At 52.2% G+C, this 14,629-nt stretch overlaps 1 protein-coding gene and 1 long non-coding RNA gene across 8 annotated transcripts in view; both read right to left on the bottom strand.

The window, feature by feature from the left end:
* RALY (RALY heterogeneous nuclear ribonucleoprotein) overlaps positions 1 to 14,629 on the bottom strand; it is a 111,569-nt gene that overhangs the window by 76,958 nt on the left and 19,982 nt on the right. The window lies entirely within an intron of this gene.
* LOC147650206 (uncharacterized) lies at positions 6,314 to 13,175 on the bottom strand. The gene is made up of 3 exons (XR_015277051.1): positions 12,480 to 13,175; positions 9,780 to 11,466; positions 6,314 to 7,407 (listed from the first exon to the last, which is right to left on the bottom strand). It is a non-coding gene; the product is annotated as an uncharacterized LOC147650206 (long non-coding RNA).

Below are 14,629 nucleotides of genomic sequence, written 5' to 3'. Positions count from 1 at the left end.
GATGGACGTCTCTCATGGCCAGTGTGGATGGAAAGGTGTTAACCTGGCTATCCAATCCCTGGTTGTGGTCAAAAACTTATAAATACTGAAAGAACAAATAAACTTCCTTCTTCTTCTTTCATCTCTCTTCGAGCTGTGTCCATGTGAATCATTTTGTGTCTGACAGTGACAGTTAAGCTTTTCACCAGACTTGTGCACCAGCTGGATATTCCAAATATTCTCACAATATCTGGGCTGAGCAGGTTGAGTGGAACAGGGTGCTCAGAGCAGCTGTGGCTGCCCCTGGATCCCTGGAAATGTCCAAGGTAAGGCTGAACAGAGCTTGGAGCAGCCTGGGACAGTGGAAGGTGTCCCTGGCCATGGCAGGGGTGGGATGGGAAGAGCTTTGAGGTCTCTTCCAACCCAAACCATTTCCTGACTCTGTGAGAGGCGCAGGGGATGCTCTGCAGCAGGAGGCAGGTCAGGAGGGGTTAACTCCTCCTCACACAGCTGGTGTTGTCACGACACTGGAGAACGGTCCATGGACCCTCATTCATCTTGAAATGAAATCAGGGGTGGCAGAGTGCCCTCCCTGTCCCAGGCATCCCCTGGAGCCCTGCATCCCTCCCCAGCACTGCCCCTGCCTGTGGAGCACCCTGCCAGCCTCCAGACACCCCCACAGCTCCTGGGGAGCTGGGATAACCCCAGCTTGGAAAGGGAATGAAGAACTTCTCAACATCCCCAGCCAGATGGTTTTTCCTGTCTATAAAACATGAAGGAGGGCTCAGTGAGCAGGGCAGTGCCTGCTGAATCCCAGCACACCGCGACACCCCGGAGGCAGACAGGAAAGGAAAGAGAAGCCCTGAGCAGCCTGTCACAACTTCAGCAGTGGGGATAATTGGTTTGTACACATTTCTCCCACACCCAATTACCAGCTTGGTTTGGTGCTTGATTGTACACGACTCTGGTCCAGCAGAGCTGCTGCTGTTTCCATTCCTGCACATATCACCCAGTCCCTAAATCATTTTTAATAGCTCCTCTCCTCGTGTGCCCTCCCGGCTCGTTCCAGCCCCATCAGCATGAGGCAGGTTGCAGATATGGAGGAGCTGACATTTCTCTTTTGAGTAATTTGCAGTGGATTTCTTGCCCGTTTGATGTAGTCACTTTGTTCTCGGCACTGATGTGACATTAATTATTGTTAAATATTCTTATCTGTTACACACAGTTCTGTTTAGATAAAGGTCAGTGCGTGAACCCCTGACAGTGCTCGTTGCTGCCATGCTCCAAAGCCAATTTGTCATCCTCTCCCTTCAATACCTTCATCTCGGTTTCAGTTCATTTTCCCATTAATTCAGGCACAGTAGAGAGCCATTAAAAAATACAAAATCTCTCAGCTGTTTAACTCAGCACTCGGACAGGGAATGATGAGGCTGGGGAGCACCAGTTGCACAGGGAGGGCAGGGAATAATGCCCAGGAAAATCCAGCAGCTGCCTCTTTCAAGGAACTGTATGGCTGTCCCCCAAATATCTGCACATAGTTCTGCTTTAATGAAGATCTGCTAAGCCTTGTGCAGCACATGGTGCCTTCTCCCAGCTGGATAACAGCACAGTCCCAAGGCCCTGAGATCCCTCCTGGATCCCTGGAAGTGTCCAAGGCCAGGCTGGAAGGGGCTTGGAGAGCCCTGGGACAGTGGAAGGTGTCCTGCCCATGGATGGGGTGGCACTGGATGGGCTTTAAGACCCTTCCCAACCCAAGCCATCCTGGGGTTTATGATTCTCTGCTATGCCCACACCACCCTCTCTTGGCAGAGGGCAAGGATGAGCTCAGGCTGTCAGAGCTTCCCAGAGCAGAATCACCCAGCAGTCATCCATGTCTCCAGAGACCTGAGGAACCTGCACCAGCCTCTACTCTGTCTTGCTTTTTATCTCAATGACCAAATAATTACCCTCTACCACCCTGAGGCATCGCTTGCCACCATGTCACCTGCAAGGTGGGGCCTGCAATGCAGGGACAGCTCTGATGGGACTCACTCCAGCACCCCCGGTCCCTGCACACCTTGGGACCTCCTGAAGAGCCAAAACTGGGTCTCCACAGCCTGTCAGGAGCAGGGGTGCTGAGAGCTTCTAGCAGCCCGTGCCCTGGCACGGCTCTCCCTGGGGACAGGTCACACAATCCCGCGGGGACACACGTCAGCAGAGCCAGGCTGGCACAGCTGGCAGCAGGACAATGCCAGCCCTGCTCACACTGCAGGGAGCAGGGCTGGAGCAGACCTGTGCTACTCGAGGGCCTCTGCTCCAGCCCAAGTACAACCCAGCCTGGAGCCCTTCCCACAGCCAGCTCCAGCCCCAGGGAGGCTGAGAGCCCTGCAGAGCCATGCACAGGAGAAAAGCCCTCAAACCAACCCAGGGACAAGGACCAGGGTGAAGATGCTCAGGAGGCTCCAAAGCCAGGACTAGGATAACCCGAGCTGCCTGGAAGGGTGGGTTCTGCTGCACAACCTGAGAAGGATGCCAAGGTGGATTTGGCATGACTTGAGGTATCATGAGTCATGTGCTCATCCCAGCACACTTCACATATGGAAGAACATTTGAACCTTTATTCAAAGTGACATGTCATTTTGCATTGTGCTAAATCATTCTGTGCTTTTAAATAAAATAGAATAAACTCCCAAACTTGTCCCCCACTCAGTGAAACACAAAGAAACAGTGCAATGTGCTGAATGCAATCAAGTGTGGGGTTTTTTTCCCTTCACTTGGAATCACACAATCATTAAAGCTGAACAGGGCCTCTTAGATAATCGAGTCCAACAATACCAAGCCCACCACTAACCCATGTCCCTAAGCCCCACACCCACAAGTTTTTTGAACACTTCCAGGGATGGTGACTCCACCGCTGCCCTGGGCAGTGTGTTCCAGGACTTGACCACTCTTTCTGGGAAGACATTTTCCCTAATCTCCAACCTAAACCTCCCCTTAGCACAACCTGAGGCCATTTCCTCTCATCCTGTCCCTTTTCACCCAGGAGCAGAGACCAACCTGGCTGCCCCCTCCTGTCAGGGAGTTCAAGAGAGACAGAAGGTCCCCCCTGAGCCTCCTTTTCCCCCCACACTAAACAACCACCTTGTTCATCAGAAGCATAAATAAACTCCAGGGCACAGGGATACTCCCACCCCAGGGCTGGGGTTGCAGCAGAGCCAGTGGGAAGCAGCAGCTCTGCCCCCTCCCCTCTGCTAAATCGGGAGCAGGGACGGGAGAGAGCTGGCTTCACACGTCAGGAAAGGCATGAGGCAAGGCAGGTCCTCTCCAGCCCTGGGGACAGAGTGTCCTGAGGCTAAAAATACAGAGACGAGCCAAAAAGTCAAGGCTAGCAAGAGGCATGAAGAGAACCTGTTTTTATTTCTGTAGCCAGTGAGCATCCAGAGAGAGCCCGAGCCCCCGGCACTTGGTGCCTGTGTGACGGACAGGCTGCTGCAGCTGGAGGAGTCTGGTTTCCACACAGGGCTGGCCCCTGGCCCCTGCCCCAGGCAGCCTCACACCTTGCCTGCCATTGTTTTTAGCTGCTGCACAAAGCAGGGTGATGTGCAGGAGCAGAGGGACAGGGCAAAGGATGGAAAGCACAGCCCCGGTGAAGGGAGTGAGGATCCAGGTTTAGCAAGGTTTGTGAGCAAACTTCAGGGTCAGTGGGATCCACGATGGAAATCTCTCTACCAGCCTTTACCAGTGGGAGATGTTGCACTCCAGAGCAGGACTGGGCTGCCCACAGTGCTCCCACCACACCTGGACACACCTGCCACAGGTAGGGCCTCACCCCTCCTCAGCCCAAAGCACCACAGGTCCATGGAAAGTGGGGTTTCCATGGAAGATTTCCACCACCAAAAGCAGTGGGATGCAACCTCATGGCTGGCAGTGGCAGTCCTAAGGACAGGGATGCTCCCTAAGCCTGCTCCAACAAAACCATCACAGAATCCCAGAATGAGTGGGATATCTAAGACAATCTCTTTCCAGCCCCATGCCATGGCAGGGACACCTTCTGCTATTCCAGCTTGTTCCAAACCCCATCAAACCTGGCCTTGGACACTTCAGGGATGGAGCAGCCACAGCTGCTCTGGGCAATCTGTCCAGACTCTGGACTAGAGCTCTGTCTGACTGGAGCTGTCAGAGCTCAGCTCCCCTCACCTGGCATAAAAACCCCAGCAACAGCAGGATGGAGCCACTGGAACCCCAAGGGAACACCACAAGGAGCCTCTGGCACTGGCTATGTGCCAGGCTGAGCCTCCCACACAGGGCTCTTCAATTCAATTTGCCATCCTCCATTAACCACAATGGATTTACACCCAAACCAGAACTGAAAACAATCAATTATCTGTCTATTTAACCTCACTGCCATGTTATCATTCCCTCTGTCCCATGTTTGGCTCTCCTCTGTTATCCAAATTCTTGCAGGGCTGACAGAAATTTGGCCCAGCCTTCACACTGCAGGACAAACTTCCAAGGTAATGAAAGGATAATATCCCAGTTTCTTCTGCAAGAGTGATTTCAGCACTAACTGCTACAAAAATATGAAAACTCCAGGCTTGTAAGTGCAGCTGATCCCTCTGCAACTCGCACTCCAGTGCATGGGTTAAGGTCTGTCCTGCTGTAAGGAACCACATCCCTCTGACAGGAATGCTGCTGGAGCTCTGGGGTAAGCAGGCACTTGATTTTCAAGGCTGATGGCAGAGGTACCTCGTGGGAAAAGAGCATCCAAGAAGTTTTACCCATCAGCAGATGCTGTTGGCTCCAGGCACTGGTGCAGCCCTGAGAGCCACAGAACAAAAGATCTCCAGTGTGAGGTAATTGATTTTTGGTGCTACTTTGGCCTCTGAAAGCACATCAGATGAGGCAGAGCTGGTCTGAAACTGAAGGGAAGGAGCTATTGCTGCTCTGCCACTGCTGAGCTTTGACACAACACCCAGTAAATCCCAGTCCAGCAGCCACCTGGACCCTTGGTCAAGGTGCACAGACCATGGTGCCTCAAAGCTCTGACCACTTCCTCACCCTCATCATCACAGGCACCTCTGGAGAGCCTCCTCCCAAAGGAGCCAGTGATCCCAACACAGCCACAGGAGACTCCCCACAGCCAGGGGACCTCCAGGGACATCCCCAGCACGCACAGAGCTCCACAGAGAGGGGGATGTTCATTCTGCACTCAGCTGGGTGGTTTGTTGTACACAAGCAATTCCTTTTCTGTAATGGAATGGGTGGGTGTATCATTACGATTAGGCACAGTTATTACATCCAGCCCTTAATTAGATTTGTGTAATTAGAAATTCACTGAGTTATTTCACACGGTGGAAAAAGTCCTGCCCGGGTGGGGTTACATGAGACAGCAATAGATTCCTCTGGAGCTTCCAGAGCTGACTGATAACCTGGAACAAATGACACCTCCAGTTCTGGGACCTCCACAAGGTGTGCCTAATGCTCAACATCAGGCAGATTTTGCATGGCTGAAAGGCAGAAGTCAGGCAAAAAGCACATGGAAAATACCATGACAGTTCCTGCCAGTGTTTTCTCCTCCTGCAGCGGTATTCAGGCTGCACAATCAGGAGCCCCCAACACCCAGCTGGGACCAGGGATGTCCCCAAGTGGCCACTGTGGCTTGGACACAGGAATGAGATACTCATGTACCAAACATGGAGAAAGTCCCTGGGAGAAATCCTAGTGGATCAGAAGGCTTTTGCACAGGCCAGGCAGGCAGATGGAAGAGCTGACCCACACAGCCCAGGTCCAGCCCCACTGCTGCACCAGCTGGGAAACATCAGGACCAAGCAAGTTGGCTGCCCTTTTTTGGGTTGTTTATGCTAGAAAACACCAGCTGAGAGGTGATCCAGGCTCCTTTTCACAGGGGGAAGAGTCAGGCCAGACAGAAAATCACCTGGACTAAAAGAGAAACTGCTACACAGAGAAACCAGGGAATGGTTTGGAGTGGAAGGGGATTTAAACCATGGCATTGCAGTTCCCCTGCCACAGGCAGGGATTGCACCCACCAGAGCAGCTTGCTCTGAGCAATCCAACCCAGCCTGAACAGGCTGCAGCCAGTGCCTTTAAACTCCAGCTGGGGGAGACAGTGAACCCCAAGTCATTTTAATTCACCCCAGGGCAGAAAAGCATCTTGTGGCACGGTCAGGGGCAGATTTGGACTCACCCTGTGGCACTGCAGCTTTGAAAAGCTCCCTGGGCATTTCCTCCTGGGACAGCACTGCACCAGGCACCTGCAATGGGCTGAGAGCTCTCTGCACCCCACAGGAAAACACCAACAGCACAAAACATTCAGGGAAGCAGCAAGAAAATGCTCTCATGAGAGACCTGAGCCTGATTTATTTTATTTTTTTTTTCCCATTAGACTATTTTTACAGATGGGGAAATGAAGCAAGAAGCCAGAAAAGCCCCCAGCCACAGAGTTATTTACTGGTAAGTGAACAGCCAGCTTTGCTCTCAGACTGCTACCCTGAGCAGTGTCTGCACCTTGAGTAACTCCTCCCAGCCAGGCAGGGTGCCCACACAGCCAAGCTGTGCCCAGGGACCAGGTGGCAGCCAAAGGGATGCTCCACACCTTCCCTTGGCTGGGTCAGAGGTGGCCAAAGGGCCACCAAAGAGCCTCTGAGAAATGAACATCTTTAACTGGCTCTGTGACACCTCCACTGGCTCAGATCCAGCTGGGGAAAGTCACTGCAGGATTTGAAAAAAGCTGGAAGTGAGAGAAAACAGCAGGTCTGAAAGTGGAGATACCAATGCTCCAAAAATCGTGGCTTGAGTTCTTTTCCATGAAACTGCTTCTGGCAGGTGGGAAAAGAGGGAATCAGTTACACAAACAACTCAGGAGGATAAGAGCATTTGATTAAGGGGCACTTTGAAGGAGGTTCTTCACAAACATCTGAAGGACTCTAATACATATTTGCAGTCATGTTTGGAGCTAACTTAAACAAAATGTTTAATTGCACAACCAGATGAGAGTCAGATTATACACTAAAATCTGGTTTTCTTCTTCCACAGCTTTCCCTTAGGTTCATGGTCCCTGCTACTCAAATTTCTCCCAGTCCTGCTTGTGGGAGTAACACTTCTCCTGCTCCCCTTCCAGCTCCCACTGCTCAGGGACTTCAATCACAGCCCTCAGTGACTCTCAGGGACCCTCCAAATTCTCAGGCCAATCACAAACAAGCAGCAAAGCTGGAATTTCAAACATTGCTTGAAGCTGAACAACTCTGAGAGCTCTTCACCAAAACAACTTGATGAACAAGCATGGGAGGAACCTCCTGTCTGGAGCAGGGGCTGGTGCAGAGGAACCTGCATCCAACAGGAACCTCTGAGTCCCCGCAGAGCTGCTCCCAGTGCATCATCCCAGACTGCTTTGGGTTGGAAGGTACCTTAAAACTCATCCAGTGCCATCCCCTGCCATGGCAGGGACACCCTCCTCTATCCCAGGCTGCTCCAAGCCCTGGCCAGCCTGGCCTTGGACACTGCCAGGGATCCAGGGGCAGCCACAGCTTCTCTGGGCACCCTGTGCCAGGGCCTCAACAGCCTCACAGTGAGGAATTTTTTTCTAACATCCAATCTAAACCTATTCCCTCAGGTAGAAGCCATTCTCTTGTCTTGCTCCTCTATTCCTTGTCTCAAGTCCCTCGGCAGCTCTCTTGGAGCCCCTCTATGCACAGGATGTTTCTGAGGACAATGGTCCTGAAATACTCCAAGAACAGGAGTAGAGTAGATGGACTTGGGGCAGAAGTTCATTTTCACTTCACTTAAAAGCAGAAATCCTCCAGTTACAATCCAAACTTACTCACTGAACCAGAACAGTGGGTGTGCTATCTGTACTGTAACATCTCCTGTGGGCATCCCTGCAGCTCCCCACCAGCTTTTGTGGGGAGCTGCAGCTTTTGTACAACTCAAAACTTGCACAAAAAGCCCAGGAGCTGCTGACCCAGCCCCTCAGCTCTGTGGCAGATCATGCAGATGGTTGGGATTCAGGGATGGCACGGGACTCCTTGGCCACACAGTGGCTCCAAACCCAGCTCTGCCCTCCATAAAGGAGCAGTTCTGGCACAGTGGGGCTGTGCAGGGACACCTGGCAGGTCAGCTGGGGTCAGCAAAGCCACGAGGCAGCTGGAGCTGGCCCAGACACATGGAGGCAGCTGGCTGCACCGAGGGGACGGCCTGAGCACACCCCCAAGGGTTTTGGAGAGGGTCCCCCTTAGGCAGCACTCCAACATGGGCTTCTCCCCTGTTCCAAGTATCCACTGCCACTGTGAAAGATCTGCCTCAGATCTGAGCTCCTTCCTCTGCCAAAGCAGCTTGGACCAGCCCCAGCATCTTCCCCGTGCTCTGCCCACCCCTGCTCCCCCAAATCTCCCATTTTGGGCACTCCTGCTCGCTGTGGGCCTTCACACAGGGCTGTGTAAGTTCAGATGAGAACCTGGATCCTGGAAATACGATCTGGGATTGGGAAGGGAGAGGCCCCTCCGCTGCCACCTCCGCAGTGACGCTCCTGCTGTGCCCTGGCAGAGGTGGAGCTGCTGTGGATTAACAGGAACCTGCTGGGCTCTGCTCCTGCATCCAGCAGATATGGAAACCTGATCCAAGAGGGTCCTGACACAAATCCCTCCTGCTCCCCACCCCTTCCAAGGAGAGTGACTGTCCCTCACTGTTCTGTCTTCTGGGAATGAAAGGGATGCTAAGCCTGTGTCTGTGTGGTGGGAGGGAAGAGCCACAGGGAGATGGGAGGGGGTGAAACATGGTGGTAATTACAGGAGAAAGGTTACAGCCTTGAAGGGAATTACAGAGCAAAGGTGCCTTACAGGGCTGCAGCCATGCCTGGCTCTGGTAATGGATACAGCTGAAATCCCCTCTGGAGTCACCCTGACAGGGAAGGTGAAACACTGTGCCCCTCACACTACACTCATTTTCCTGGGCACTGCTGTCCCATGAGGGAACACCTGCCCACATCTCCTTCAAAGGACCGTGCCTGCCCTCCAAGCAGCAGTGCCTTCACCTCCCCAGACACCAGCAGGGCTTGTGGTACCCTGCACAAAGGGCTCAGCACATCCTGACCAGTCCCCAGCCTCATGAGCAGCTCAGTGCCATGGGGAGGAGACACAAGAACTTCCCTGATTTCAAAGAGCATCCTCCCTGGATTGATTTAGCCCAATTTGTCCTAAATTGATTTCCCATTCCCATTAGCTTAAGGGAAGAACAAAACAGCTTGCAAGAGTACTTCTGATTCTTGCAGCAGAGCAAATTTGTGCTGGGTAGAAAATGTAAACATCTTGTTGAGGCGGAGTATTGGCTTGGGATTCCTATTATGAGTGTGGAGAGGAGCCTTTCCCCCAGTCCCTGCCCCAGCTCTGGGGTCCTGAGCACAGAAGGAGCTGGAGCTGTTGGAGGCAAGGCAGTGGAGGCCCCAGAGATGCTGCAGGCTGGAGCCCCTCTGCTCTGAGGAAAGGCTGAGAGAGCTGGGGCTGCTCAGCCAGGAGGAGAGAAGGCTCCAAAAAGGCCTCAGAGCCCCTACCAGGACCTGAAGGGGCTCCAGGAGAGCTGGACAGGGACATTGGACAAGGGTTTGCAGGGACAGGACACAGGGAATGGCTCTCACTGCCAGAGGGCAGGGTTAGATGGGATTTTGGGCAGGAATTGTTCCCTGGGAGGGTGGGCAGGCCCTGGCACAGGGTGCCCAGAGAAGCTGGGGCTGCCCCTGGATCCCTGGAAGTGTCCAACATGGGACTGGATGGGGCTTGGAGCAGCCTGGGACAGTGGAAGGTGTTCCCTACCCATGGCAGGGACCTGGTTGAGTTTTAAGGTCCCTGTAACCCAAATCAGTCTGTGGTTCTCAGATCCACCACCTGCTACCGGGCCTGGCTTTTCAAAAACACCTGGGGAATGAATGTAGGTGATCCAATACCCCTGGAATTCATTAGGAATGTAAATGAGACACAAGTCAGGAAGAGACTTGGGCTGCTCTCCAAGCCTGGCTGCTCAACATTTAAATGTTACCATTGAAACCATGGTACACATGGTTTAATAAGTACAGTATTGCCTCCACTATTGCATCTCTCACTTCCAGGGAGCCCAAACCACGTTTCCAGCTGCCCTGGCTCCACCTGCAGAGCCACATCTGCACTGAGAATGTCACATCCCACACAACAGAATCCCAGAGGAGCTGCCACCAGGACAGCCTCCCTCACCCACCTGGTGTCCTGCTCTCTCTGTGGTCTCTCAAAAAAAGCCATCACCATCTTTCCACAAGAACAAGTTTCCATGAGACATTTTATGCCCAGCCAAGTTTCCAAACCCATCTGTTCACTGGGCACAAAGTCCTTTCTACAGAAACCCAACCCTGCAGCTCCAGCCTGGCTTCCCTCCTGGGATGCATGGGCAATGAGGAATAACAATCATGGACACAGCTATTCCCTCCTCTTACAAACCCCAAATATAACAAAATCCAAACCCCACAGTGCCTTTATGGGGGTGTAGATTCCATTGAGTTTAAAGAGGAAGAACTGGAACAATAAAAATATTAAAATCCACAGAATTGCTCCCCTCTTTTCTCATTTAGGTTCCATGTTCCTGGCCACATCCAAGTCACAGGATTCCAAATGTGGTTGGGAGCTGTTTGGCACCAATATTCACCCTTCCATGTGGGCCTGGAAGATTTTCCTCTCTCATTCTACAAAATAAACTTTTAGTCTTTATAAACTATGGCACCAGTTCAAAACTGGACAAAAATCAAAATGCATCAGCCCTTCTTCCACGCTCCATAAATTAAGCAGGTCAGAGAGCAGAGACAATGAATTGGTGGCACTGCTGTGCCTGGAAAAGCAGCTGGAGACAGTCCTGGAGCCCAGAACTCACAGGAAACAACAGAGGTTTCCCATCTCCTCTGGCTGCTGCACCACATCTCCTGTGTGATCCAGAAAGGTTCACAGAGACCTCCCCCTGCTTCCCAGCACCTGGAAATTTCCCGTATTTCTTCCCATTTGTAGGAATGATGCTTTCCACCTCACCTCTCTCATGGGAAAAATGCTGCTCAATGTTGAGCCCAATATTCCATCTCATTCTCTCCCAGACTGTGGCTGTAATGTCTCCTTAAAATCTGCAGCAGCACAGAGGATTCCTGGGGATGTTTTTCCAGTTTTCTCAAACTCCCTGTGATCCTGGCCTGTCTCATCAGTGATGCAGAGAGGCTGCAGCAGTGCCCGGTGCATCTGTGCCCTTCTCACTCCAGCTCAGCAGGCTCCAGTGGGCATTTCTCCACCAGGCCAGAGATCAAGCTGTGCAAATGAGCAATTCTTTCCCACCAGGAGCCTGCAGGTCCCCTGGGACAAGGCTCCAGTAGGGCTCAGGCTGATCACTACCAGGTACCGAGGCAATGCTGAACCACAGAGGGACTGGTACCCACCAAGGCAGAGATGCTGGGATGGGCAGTGCCACATCCCTGGCTGCAGATGGAGGTGCCCACTGCAAAGCAAGGACAGAAAGAGAAGATCTGGGGGCCAGAGGAGTCTGGCAGGGGGAAAGGGGGACAGCAGGAGCAGAGTACAGAGGCACTGGCTCACTGCAGCATCACGTACAGCACCCCATGGGGCCACTGCTGCTCTAAGCAGCCTCTAAAGCAACCCCTTCCCAAGGACACAGGGCTGTGCTGAGAGGTGTGGTCCCACTGATCCAGACTGGATCAGGTCCAAGAGGACAGCTCTGTGGGCAAAGGGGAAGTGAGAGAGACTTTCCCTTTATCCTTCTCAACATCCCCACAAAGGGCAGTGAAGAGGCAGGCACTGATTTCTTCTCTGTGACAGTGACAGGACCCAGGGAATGGCCTGAAGTTGTGCCAGGGAGGCTCAGGCTGGATGTCAGGGCAAGGTTCTTCCCCAGAGGTGCTGGCACTGCCCAGGCTCCCCAGGGAATGGGCACGGCCCCAAGGCTGCCAGAGCTCCAGGAGCATTTGGACAGCGCTGCCAGGGATGCCCAGGGTGGGGTTGTTGGGGGGTCTGGGCAGGGCCAGGGCTGGGCTGGGGGATCCTGGGGGTCCCTCTAAGCCCAGGATGTTCCGTAATTCTGTGACTATTGGAGCACAGGCTGAGATCCCAGCTCCCAAATCCACAGGCTCCTTCCTCCTCTCCCAGCTCAGTGCTGGTGCCAAACAGAGCATCCCTGCGAGGTCCTGCTGCCCCAACCTACCCCAAACTCCATAAACTCAGCTGCCTCACACCCAGCCAGCCAGGATCCAGCTCCTAAACCTACAATCTCTCAATTCTCTTCCTCATTAAACAGTTTTAAAAGCAGTTCAGAGCCCCTAAATGTAACCACACTGTGTTTTATAAGGGGTCAGAGCAAGGCAAGAGTAGGATACAGGAACACACCAGCCAGGAGCATCACCCCTCCCTCCCCAGGATGCTGGGATGGCCTGGGGATCTCTTCCAAAACGAGCTGACCTCTCATTTTACCAAATGGTGAAGGAATCCAATTCAAACCTTGCCTCCAGCAGCACAATATCTTGTCTCAATCCAAGCCACACGTGCAGCTCCACCCCTGTACACAAAGCAGGCAAGAAACAAAGCCTGTGGCTCCAGCAGGTGACTCCATGTGCAGCACTAGAGAGAAGGGCTCGGAGCCCTGTGCCCAGCAGGGCTTGAGGGAAGTACTGGAAAGATGGCTCAGGTGAGATTCAGCTGCAGTTCCCAGGATGTTGCAGCTGTGGTGCCTCCAAGCATGAAACTCCATGAGGAGTCTGGAGATTCCACCTGCAAGGACCAGTCCTTGCAGATGTGAATCCCTCTGCAGAATCAGAGCCTCTAAGCAACAATGGCTTCTTTTCCCTGTGGCTTTTTAGAAAAATCTGGAACAGCTCAAGGCAGTTTTTGGGGCAGCCTTGTGCTCATCCCATTGCCAGGCTGGGGAGGGTGCAGTCCAAGTTAATGTCTGCTGAGAGTGGCAGGATCCCAACCTCTGAGCAAACAGCCTCCCAAAACCTTCATTTCAGAGAGTCACCAACACTTTGCCTCTCATGAAAGAGCAGGTCAGATGGAGTCACTCCTCAGCCACAGGCAGCTCTAGGTACAAAGCCATCACCCACTTTGTTCCCAAAGTCCCTGCCCAGAATCCAGCTGCTTTTACATAACCCAGAGCTGGGCTGTGCCCTGAAGAGCAGCAAAGCCCAGCCCTCAAAACACACTGAATTAATTGGGGTCTTGAATTAGTGAGGTCAGAGCAAATTAGCTCAACTTGACCCAGCTGCTTTAAGCAACATTTTTCATCACTGGAGCTTGTTATCACAAAGATTCATCTTGGTGCTAGGTGAAAAATGAGCTGCCAGAGCAGGTGTGACCCTTTGGGATGCATTTTCATCCTTTCTGAGGGTGAAAACAGGAGAGAGGCCAGGAGGAGAGAGCAGCCTGGGGTTTGCAGCCCAGCACTGAGGAGCTGCTCTGGCCAGGCTCTGTGTGTCCACTGCTTGTTGAGGAAAAAAATGTCCAGACACCCCTCCCCTCCCACCAACCCACCTGCTCCACATGGAACTTGCTCAGGACACAAAGTTCAGTAACTTTGTGTTATTAGTAACTTATTAAACTTAATGTTTAATATCTTTGTGCCCAAGCAGGGGCAGCTACAGAGCCAGCATTGCCCAAGTACCACATCCACTCCAGCAGTGGAGCAAAATTCCTTTTCTGGACACTTTTAATCTGCAGAAAGGCCAGGCTGGATGGGGCTTGGAGCAACCTGGGCTCGTGGAAGGTGTCCCTGTCTATGGCAGGGGGTGGCACTGGATGAGCTGTAAGTCCCTTCCAACTCAAACCAGTCTGGGATTCTGTGAAAGAACTAATCCTGCTCTGTCCCTTTTCACTGCAAGAATGAAAAATGCAGATCAGAGAAAAGCCCAAGCAACAGCACACAGGTGAGCAGCAAGCTCAGCACCTGGGGTTTTATAAAAATGAAAGAATCCTCAATGAAACTATTCCTGGAAGAAAATGCATGGTTTGAAGGGCTCTTTTCTAATGAGAAAAGTGAAAGCAAAAAAGAAAAAAATAAAAAGAAGTTTGATTGTTTTTTGAATTGGTATTTGCAACAAAATAAGCAGCAAAATAACCTTATTTTATGTGTCACTTTATTGACATCCCCAGCTATATGAATGGGACTGCAAACCCCCTCAGTGAAGTAGAAAACACCAAATTCTCCAAATTTGTTTTTATTCTGTGAGCACTACTCTGAGTCTGTCAGATGTTCTTGTCAAGATGTCACACACTGAAGCATTTAGAATTCCTTACAGACAAATCCTCAGTCCCAGAAGCTCTCTGCAGGCAGCAGTGGGGGGCTGCTCATCACACCTGGCATCAGCAGCAGCTGGGGGCACTGCTCTGTGGGAGATGCCTTCAAAGGAATCCAGGAGAGGTGACTTAAAAGGTTCCCCTCTACATTAGAGGCCATTCAGCCCCAAATTCCTGGCTGCCAGTTTGGGTTGATGATGGCTGTGACACCCCAAGCAGGATCATAACAAGGAGGTGTCACAGCCAAAGGAACATGGAGTGATTTAGGTTGGAAAAAGCCTCTGAGATCATCAGGTTCAACCATTCCCCAGCACTGCCAAGGCCACACTAAACCACGTCCCCAAGTGCCACATCCACAT

The sequence above is a fragment of the Cyanistes caeruleus genome, chromosome 16 (assembly GCF_971803275.1).
Source record: "Cyanistes caeruleus chromosome 16, bCyaCae1.hap1.1, whole genome shotgun sequence".
In the NCBI taxonomy this organism is placed as follows: Eukaryota; Metazoa; Chordata; class Aves; order Passeriformes; family Paridae; genus Cyanistes; species Cyanistes caeruleus.
This window is presented reverse-complemented; position numbering and strand designations above follow the sequence as displayed.